Below are 8,622 nucleotides of genomic sequence, written 5' to 3'. Positions count from 1 at the left end.
ACACTTCTATGTCCCTGGAACAACACAGACGATTTTCTGTTGGACAGGTAGCCTTTAATCCAGCGGAGAAGCCATCCTCCAACATCCATTCTGGCAAGTTCACTAATTATTACATGTCGGTTGGCTACATCGAAAGCGGATTTAAGGTCAAGGAAGGTAGTGTAGGAGCTGTCAGTGTGCAGGGTGAGAAAGGTGGCTATGCAATGATGCACGCTCCTTCCATGCATGAAACCATGTAACCGGGGAGACAAAAATTATTTGATTCTGTACATGAGACGATTAAGAATCATTCTCTCAAATGTTTTACACAAGCAGCTAGTAAGAGATATTGGGCGAAATGCATTTTGTTGATTGGGCTTAGGAATTGGAATGATGAGGCTGTTGGTCCAAGATTGAGGGAGCTCCCCAGTGGCAGTGTTCAAATGTCTTTTCCGAGCTCTGAATAGTTGGTTTGAAGATCTTGCAATTACTGTTGATGTTTGGTGAGTTAAGGAAGAGTGCAAAACAGGACGCCATAACCACCTCTCGTACTGACTGCTGGGTAAGTGTGAACTGTACCACTTAATGGGAACATCTTTAATATTCTATCATGAGGGTTAAGAGAAACCTAATAATATAAAGTATACATTAAGGTATATCTATTATGTATGGTACCGTCCACAGGATGGCTATGGAGTGAACAACATTCTTGCCTCTTCTAGGTCAAAGTTTGTTTAAAATACTTTTCTTATTGACATGTCATATACTTAAATATTCGTAGCATTTGGGAAAATATGGTTGGGCTTTTTCATGCAAAGCCTTGGCCAAATTAGTCTGTAACTAGTCTTCTTGTAAGTGTCATGTAAATGTAACTTGCCTGGAGTTTACCTGGAGAGAGTTTCGGGGGTCAACGCCCCCGCGGCCCGGTCTGTGACCAGGCCTCCTGGTGGATCAGCGCCTGATCAACCAGGCTGTTGCTGCTGACTGCACGCAAACCAACGTACGAGCCACAGCCCGGCTGATCAGGAACTGACTTTAGGTGCTTGTCCAGTGCCAGCTTGAAGACTGCCAGGGGTCTGTTGGTAATCCCCCTTATGTGTGCTGGGAGGCAGTTGAACAGTCTCGGGCCCCTGACACTTATTGTATGGTCTCTTAACGTGTGTAGTATTATTATTATGAGAGCCCTGACCACTCAGGGAAGGTTCCTTGATGTTGGTGAGGGGCTCTTGATTTAGGGAATTGGATCTGTGCTCCAGTTCCCCGAATTAAGCCTGAATGCCTTCCACATCCCCCCCAGGCGCTGTATAATCCTATGGGTTTAGCGCTTCCCCCTTGATTATAATATAATAATAATAATAAGAGCCCTGTGATCAAAAAATTTAAACTCTCATTAACCTCCATTCCGTTTTCTGAAAGTTTTACTGCCCACCATATATGAAAAGTGGTACGATTGTATATCTCAAGTATCCGTAAAAATTTTAATGTTAACCCCTCCTTGCAACTATTAGTTAACACTGAACGGAGTGCATGTATTTACGCCACTGTAAGTAATTGTATTTTGTCCCGTAAATACTTGTCCATATGTGTGGTAATCTCCCTGTAATTTTACATTGCCTTCTGCTGTGTCCGAAAAATAATAGCATTATTTTACAACCCTCCACCCATCCCACACACACACACTCTCTTACGTTTATAGTTTATCAGTTGTAACCTAAGTTAAACTAACCTAACCCACCTAACATAGAAATGGGCTGCAAACTCTATGTGGAAGCGTCATAATTACTAGGAGGACGGGTTAGTTTGTGACAGAATATTCCAACTGGTAATTCACACTTAAAAGTATGACAGGGATGTCTTGTGTTGTGTGGACCAAAGAACTTATCATATGTTTAGTGTAACAAAGAATTTATAATGAGTGTATCAAGGAACTCATTCTGTTAATTGTAACAAGGAACTTTTATTAAATGTAACAAGGAACTTATGTGATGGCTGTAACAGGGAACCCACCCTATGTGAAGGGTGACCAGGATATTCTGTGTGAAGTGTAACAGGGAACTCACCCTGTGTGAAGGGTGACCAGGATATTCTGTGTGAAGTGTAACAGGGAACTCACCCTGTGTGAAGGGTGACCAGGATATTCTGTGTGAAGTGTAACAGGGAACTCACCCTGTGTGAAGGGTGACCAGGATATTCTGTGTGAAGTGTAACAGGGAACTCATCCTGTGTGAAGGGTGACCAGGATATTCTGTGTGAAGTGTAACAGGGAACTCATCCTGTGTGAAGGGTGACCAGGATATTCTGTGTGAAGTGTAACAGGGAACTCATCCTGTGTGAAGAGTGACCAGGATATTCTGTGTGAAGTGTAACAGAGAACTCATCCTGTGTGAAGGGTGACCAGGATATTCTGTGTGAAGTGTAACAGGGAACTCATCCTGTGTGAAGAGTGACCAGGATATTCTGTGTGAAGTGTAACAGAGAACTCACCCTGTGTGAAGGGTGACCAGGATATTCTGTGTGAAGTGTAACAGGGAACTCACCCTGTGTGAAGAGTGACCAGGATATTCAGTGTGAAGTGTAACAGGGAACTCATCCTGTGTGCTGGAGCATGGCAGGGAAACCATCCTACGTGATACAGTATAACAGGGAAGCCATCCACCATCGATTTTCTATAAGGATAGAATGATGAACGCACCGTAATTCCAGTTCAGATCCTGGTAAGAGGTGAAAAAGTATGGAGTGCCAGTATAAACCCTACTGAAAATTCACATAAAATATCTACCCTTTACCAACAAGGCACCTCGCGGATGTTTATTTCTTTAGCCACTGGGACTCTTGGAGGACGGTACCTTAAGACCGGTGAAGGTTCTTGATCCAAAGAATTGGATTTTTTTTCTTTCCTTGGATCGAACCTGATGCCTCCCATTCCGAAAGGCGCTGTATAAACCCTACGGGTTTAGCGCTTCCCGGTGAAATAAGACACTGGGATATTTCAGTCACCCTCCACTTGGATCAAACCCGGTTGTCTTCAGTTCCTCAAGCTGTGTATAACACTACAGATTTAGCGCTGCCTCATGATTTTAAAAATATAGGTAGGTAGGTAGGTTGGTAGACAGCAACCACCCAGGGAAGTACTACCGTCCTGCCAGATGACTGTGAAACAAAAACCTGTAATTGTTTTGCATGATGGTAGGATTGCTGGTTTCTTTTTCTGTCTCATAAACACGCTAAGATAACAGGGATATCTTGCTACTCCTACTAACACTTTGGTCACACTTCACAGACACGCACATGCATATATATATATACATACATCTAGGTTTTTCTCCTTTTTCTAAATAGCTCTTGTTCTTTTTTATTTCTTCTATTGTCCATGGGGAAGTGGAAAAGAATCTTTCCTCCGTAAGCCATGCGTGTCGTATGAGGCGACTAAAATGCCGGGAGCAATGGGCTAGTAACCCCTTCTCCTGTATACAATTACTAAAAAAGAGAAGAAGAAAAACTTTATAAAACTGGGTTGCTTAAATGTGCGTGGATGTAGTGCGGATGACAAGAAACAGATGATTGCTGATGTTATGAATGAAAAGAAGTTGGATGTCCTGGCCCTAAGCGAAACAAAGCTGAAGGGGGTAGGAGAGTTTCAGTGGGGGGAAATAAATGGGATTAAATCTGGAGTATCTGAGAGAGTTAGAGCAAAGGAAGGGGTAGCAGTAATGTTAAATGATCAGTTATGGAAGGAGAAAAGAGAATATGAATGTGTAAATTCAAGAATTATGTGGATTAAAGTAAAGGTTGGATGCGAGAAGTGGGTCATAATAAGCGTGTATGCACCTGGAGAAGAGAGGAATGCAGAGGAGAGAGAGAGATTTTGGGAGATGTTAAGTGAATGTATAGGAGCCTTTGAACCAAGTGAGAGAGTAATTGTGGTAGGGGACTTGAATGCTAAAGTAGGAGAAATTTTTAGAGAGGGTGTGGTAGGTAAGTTTGGGGTGCCAGGTGTAAATGATAATGGGAGCCCTTTGATTGAACTTTGTATAGAAAGGGGTTTAGTTATAGGTAATACATATTTTAAGAAAAAGAGGATAAATAAGTATACACGATATGATGTAGGGCGAAATGACAGTAGTTTGTTGGATTATGTATTGGTAGATAAAAGACTGTTGAGTAGACTTCAGGATGTACATGTTTATAGAGGGGCCACAGATATATCAGATCACTTTCTAGTTGTAGCTACACTGAGAGTAAAAGGTAGATGGGATACAAGGAGAATAGAAGCATCAGGGAAGAGAGAGGTGAAGGTTTATAAACTAAAAGAGGAGGCAGTTAGGGTAAGATATAAACAGCTATTGGAGGATAGATGGGCTAATGAGAGCATAGGCAATGGGGTCGAAGAGGTATGGGGTAGGTTTAAAAATGTAGTGTTAGAGTGTTCAGCAGAAGTTTGTGGTTACAGGAAAGTGGGTGCAGGAGGGAAGAGGAGCGATTGGTGGAATGATGATGTAAAGAGAGTAGTAAGGGAGAAAAAGTTAGCATATGAGAAGTTTTTACAAAGTAGAAGTGATGCAAGGAGGGAAGAGTATATGGAGAAAAAGAGAGAGGTTAAGAGAGTGGTGAAGCAATGTAAAAAGAGAGCAAATGAGAGAGTGGGTGAGATGTTATCAACAAATTTTGTTGAAAATAAGAAAAAGTTTTGGAGTGAGATTAACAAGTTAAGAAAGCCTAGAGAACAAATGGATTTGTCAGTTAAAAATAAGAGAGGAGAGTTATTAAATGGAGAGTTAGAGGTATTGGGAAGATGGAAGGAATATTTTGAGGAATTGTTAAATGTTGATGAAGATAGGGAAGCTGTGATTTCGTGTATAGGGCAAGGAGGAATAACATCTTGTAGGAGTGAGGAAGAGCCAGTTGTGAGTGTGGGGGAAGTTCGTGAGGCAGTAGGTAAAATGAAAGGGGGTAAGGCAGCCGGGATTGATGGGATAAAGATAGAAATGTTAAAAGCAGGTGGGGATATAGTTTTGGAGTGGTTGGTGCAATTGTTTAATAAATGTATGGAAGAGGGTAAGGTACCTAGGGATTGGCAGAGAGCATGCATAGTTCCTTTGTATAAAGGCAAAGGGGATAAAAGAGAGTGCAAAAATTATAGGGGGATAAGTCTGTTGAGTGTACCTGGTAAAGTGTATGGTAGAGTTATAATTGAAAGAATTAAGAGTAAGACGGAGAATAGGATAGCAGATGAACAAGGAGGCTTTAGGAAAGGTAGGGGGTGTGTGGACCAGGTGTTTACAGTGAAACATATAAGTGAACAGTATTTAGATAAGGCTAAAGAGGTCTTTGTGGCATTTATGGATTTGGAAAAGGCGTATGACAGGGTGGATAGGGGGGCAATGTGGCAGATGTTGCAAGTGTATGGTGTAGGAGGTAGGTTACTGAAAGCAGTGAAGAGTTTTTACGAGGATAGTGAGGCTCAAGTTAGAGTATGTAGGAAAGAGGGAAATTTTTTCCCAGTAAAAGTAGGCCTTAGACAAGGATGTGTGATGTCACCGTGGTTGTTTAATATATTTATAGATGGGGTTGTAAGAGAAGTAAATGCGAGGGTCTTGGCAAGAGGCGTGGAGTTAAAAGATAAAGAATCACACACAAAGTGGGAGTTGTCACAGCTGCTCTTTGCTGATGACACTGTGCTCTTGGGAGATTCTGAAGAGAAGTTGCAGAGATTGGTGGATGAATTTGGTAGGGTGTGCAAAAGAAGAAAATTAAAGGTGAATACAGGAAAGAGTAAGGTTATGAGGATAACAAAAAGATTAGGTGATGAAAGATTGAATATCAGATTGGAGGGAGAGAGTATGGAGGAGGTGAACGTATTCAGATATTTGGGAGTGGACGTGTCAGCGGATGGGTCTATGAAAGATGAGGTGAATCATAGAATTGATGAGGGAAAAAGAGTGAGTGGTGCACTTAGGAGTCTGTGGAGACAAAGAACTTTGTCCTTGGAGGCAAAGAGGGGAATGTATGAGAGTATAGTTTTACCAACGCTCTTATATGGGTGTGAAGCGTGGGTGATGAATGTTGCAGCGAGGAGAAGGCTGGAGGCAGTGGAGATGTCATGTCTGAGGGCAATGTGTGGTGTGAATATAATGCAGAGAATTCGTAGTTTGGAAGTTAGGAGGAGGTGCGGGATTACCAAAACTGTTGTTCAGAGGGCTGAGGAAGGGTTGTTGAGGTGGTTCGGACATGTAGAGAGAATGGAGCGAAACAGAATGACTTCAAGAGTGTATCAGTCTGTAGTGGAAGGAAGGCGGGGTAGGGGTCGGCCTAGGAAGGGTTGGAGGGAGGGGGTAAAGGAGGTTTTGTGTGCGAGGGGCTTGGACTTCCAGCAGGCATGCTTGAGCGTGTTTGATAGGAGTGAATGGAGACAAATGGTTTTTAATACTTGACGTGCTGTTGGAGTGTGAGCAAAGTAACATTTATGAAGGGATTCAGGGAAACCGGCAGGCCGGACTTGAGTCCTGGAGATGGGAAGTACAGTGCCTGCACTCTGAAGGAGGGGTGTTAATGTTGCAGTTTAAAAACTGTAGTGTAAAGCACCCTTCTGGCAAGACAGTGATGGAGTGAATGATGGTGAAAGTTTTTCTTTTTCGGGCCACCCTGCCTTGGTGGGAATCGGCCGGTGTGATAATAAAATAAAATAATAAAAATATTATTCAGGTTTACTAATTAAGTTACAGTGTTGGTGCAGCGCTTTTAATATTAATGTTTATTTAAAGTGCATATTTAGTATGTCATTTATTTTATTGGAAAATATGCTTTGTTGACGGTATTAAAACAAGAATACGAGAGGAAGTCTACTGGAGACAAACTACCAAGAGTACTCACCAACTGTAAGTACAGTACATGCTACATCTTAATGTCTAGTGTCACTAGTTAATGTTGTATGTTAACCACTAGGTGTAATCTCGCCCCCTTATATGCCTTCTGCTGACATTATTTTTACAGTTCCTTGATAACGTGAGAAATCACGAAATCGCTTAGAAGTTCATTATTTTTTTCACAGGGGTTGTTCTGCATACTGTGATATCACCTGTTTACTGTGATCTAATTGCATATTAACGTGTGTACGAAGAGGAGCGGAGGTGCCGCACTCTGCAGGAACCTAGCCTTAGGTAGGCTACGTTGTCTGGTTATTACTTGCGTGTTGAGTGGTTATATATTGTGGTTACATCGGTAACATTGTGTGTAGCGATGTGTGCAATATCATGTGCGTTGATAACAGTGGTGATAGTGATGTTGGTCGTCGTGGTGAGGTGTTGGTGTTGTTGTTGTTGGTGGTGGTGGTGGTACCTGTACCACCATACCACTTCGTCCCTTTTACTCTTAATAACAAGACAAGATTTACTAACTTAATGCCACATACAGTAAAGAAATATATCATATTTTCTCATTGATAATATTATCAGTGGCAGGAAAAACCTTGTGGAGGTGAAATGTGATTAGTGTTTGATAATCTATGAAAGCATCACACTGACCGTCCAACTCGCAACTTGTCTGTCACTTATTAATCATTTTAATTTTTATGGTGAAGAATTAAACTCGTAGAGGTCATATAATTCCTGAGTGACAGGAAGTAATCAGGTTTGATCCCAAGATGTCTAGCTTTTGTTCCAACTGTTTACCTCTTATAAAATAACGTAGCAACACACTGTTGATATATCATAGTTTCCTCATCATAACATTATAAGAAAGAAGGAACACTGCAGCAGGCTTACTGGCCCATACTAGGCACGTTCTTCTCAGACACAAACCCACTAACAAAAATATTGGCCCAACCTAAACAATAAATTTATGTGATGCGGCTGAGTGCCCATAGTTTTGACAAATTGTAATATCTTAAAACAACCTTTTCTTGTCTTGGATTATTAGCCCTTCACCGGCATCAAGATACTTCCTTCCCTAGAGTGGATTATAATTATATTTATGTTTTCAACACAAAATAATCAGCCTTAACATCATGAGCAGAAGTCCCACAAGGATTCTACTTAACCCCCGGTGATTTTCAGTACTTATTGAAACGACCTTCCACTAAGAATGTCACAGTCGTGGCCGCATCAAGTCACAAGTGACTAGATTCCCCCCAAAGAAGGTTCCTTGATGTCAGTGAGGGGCTCTTAATACAAGGAAGTGGACTCACCCTACCATTAGATGAATCCCATTGCTTCCCATTCCTCAGGTTCTGTATGATCCCTACGGGTTTAGTGCTTTCCTTTAATTACAATACATCTCTACTAGAAGATATAGCCCTGAGTAACCCATAGAGATTAGAACTTTTATAGATATAATAACAAGGCAGTGATTCGCTCCCACCTCGCAAGACCTCGCACAACAAAAACATAAAACTGAAGAAACACTGAAGAAGATTTACTGGCCCATGACAGGGAGGTCGAGCCATACCATGCCAGTCATTCGCAGACCCGTCCGACCTGTATTGAAAAAAAAAACTGTTAAGAGTGTTTGTTGCAAACTTCAGTTTAAGCGACAATCATGATGAAACAACGTCAAAGGAATAACCTCGTCAATTAGCACGTCTGTGAATAAGGATATTACGTCGAGACTTGGAATTTTGCAGAGTCCGAGTTGTAGATAATTGATTTT

The sequence above is a fragment of the Cherax quadricarinatus genome, chromosome 44 (assembly GCF_038502225.1).
Source record: "Cherax quadricarinatus isolate ZL_2023a chromosome 44, ASM3850222v1, whole genome shotgun sequence".
Classification (NCBI taxonomy): Eukaryota; Metazoa; Arthropoda; class Malacostraca; order Decapoda; family Parastacidae; genus Cherax; species Cherax quadricarinatus.
Note: the sequence above shows the minus strand (reverse complement) of the source record.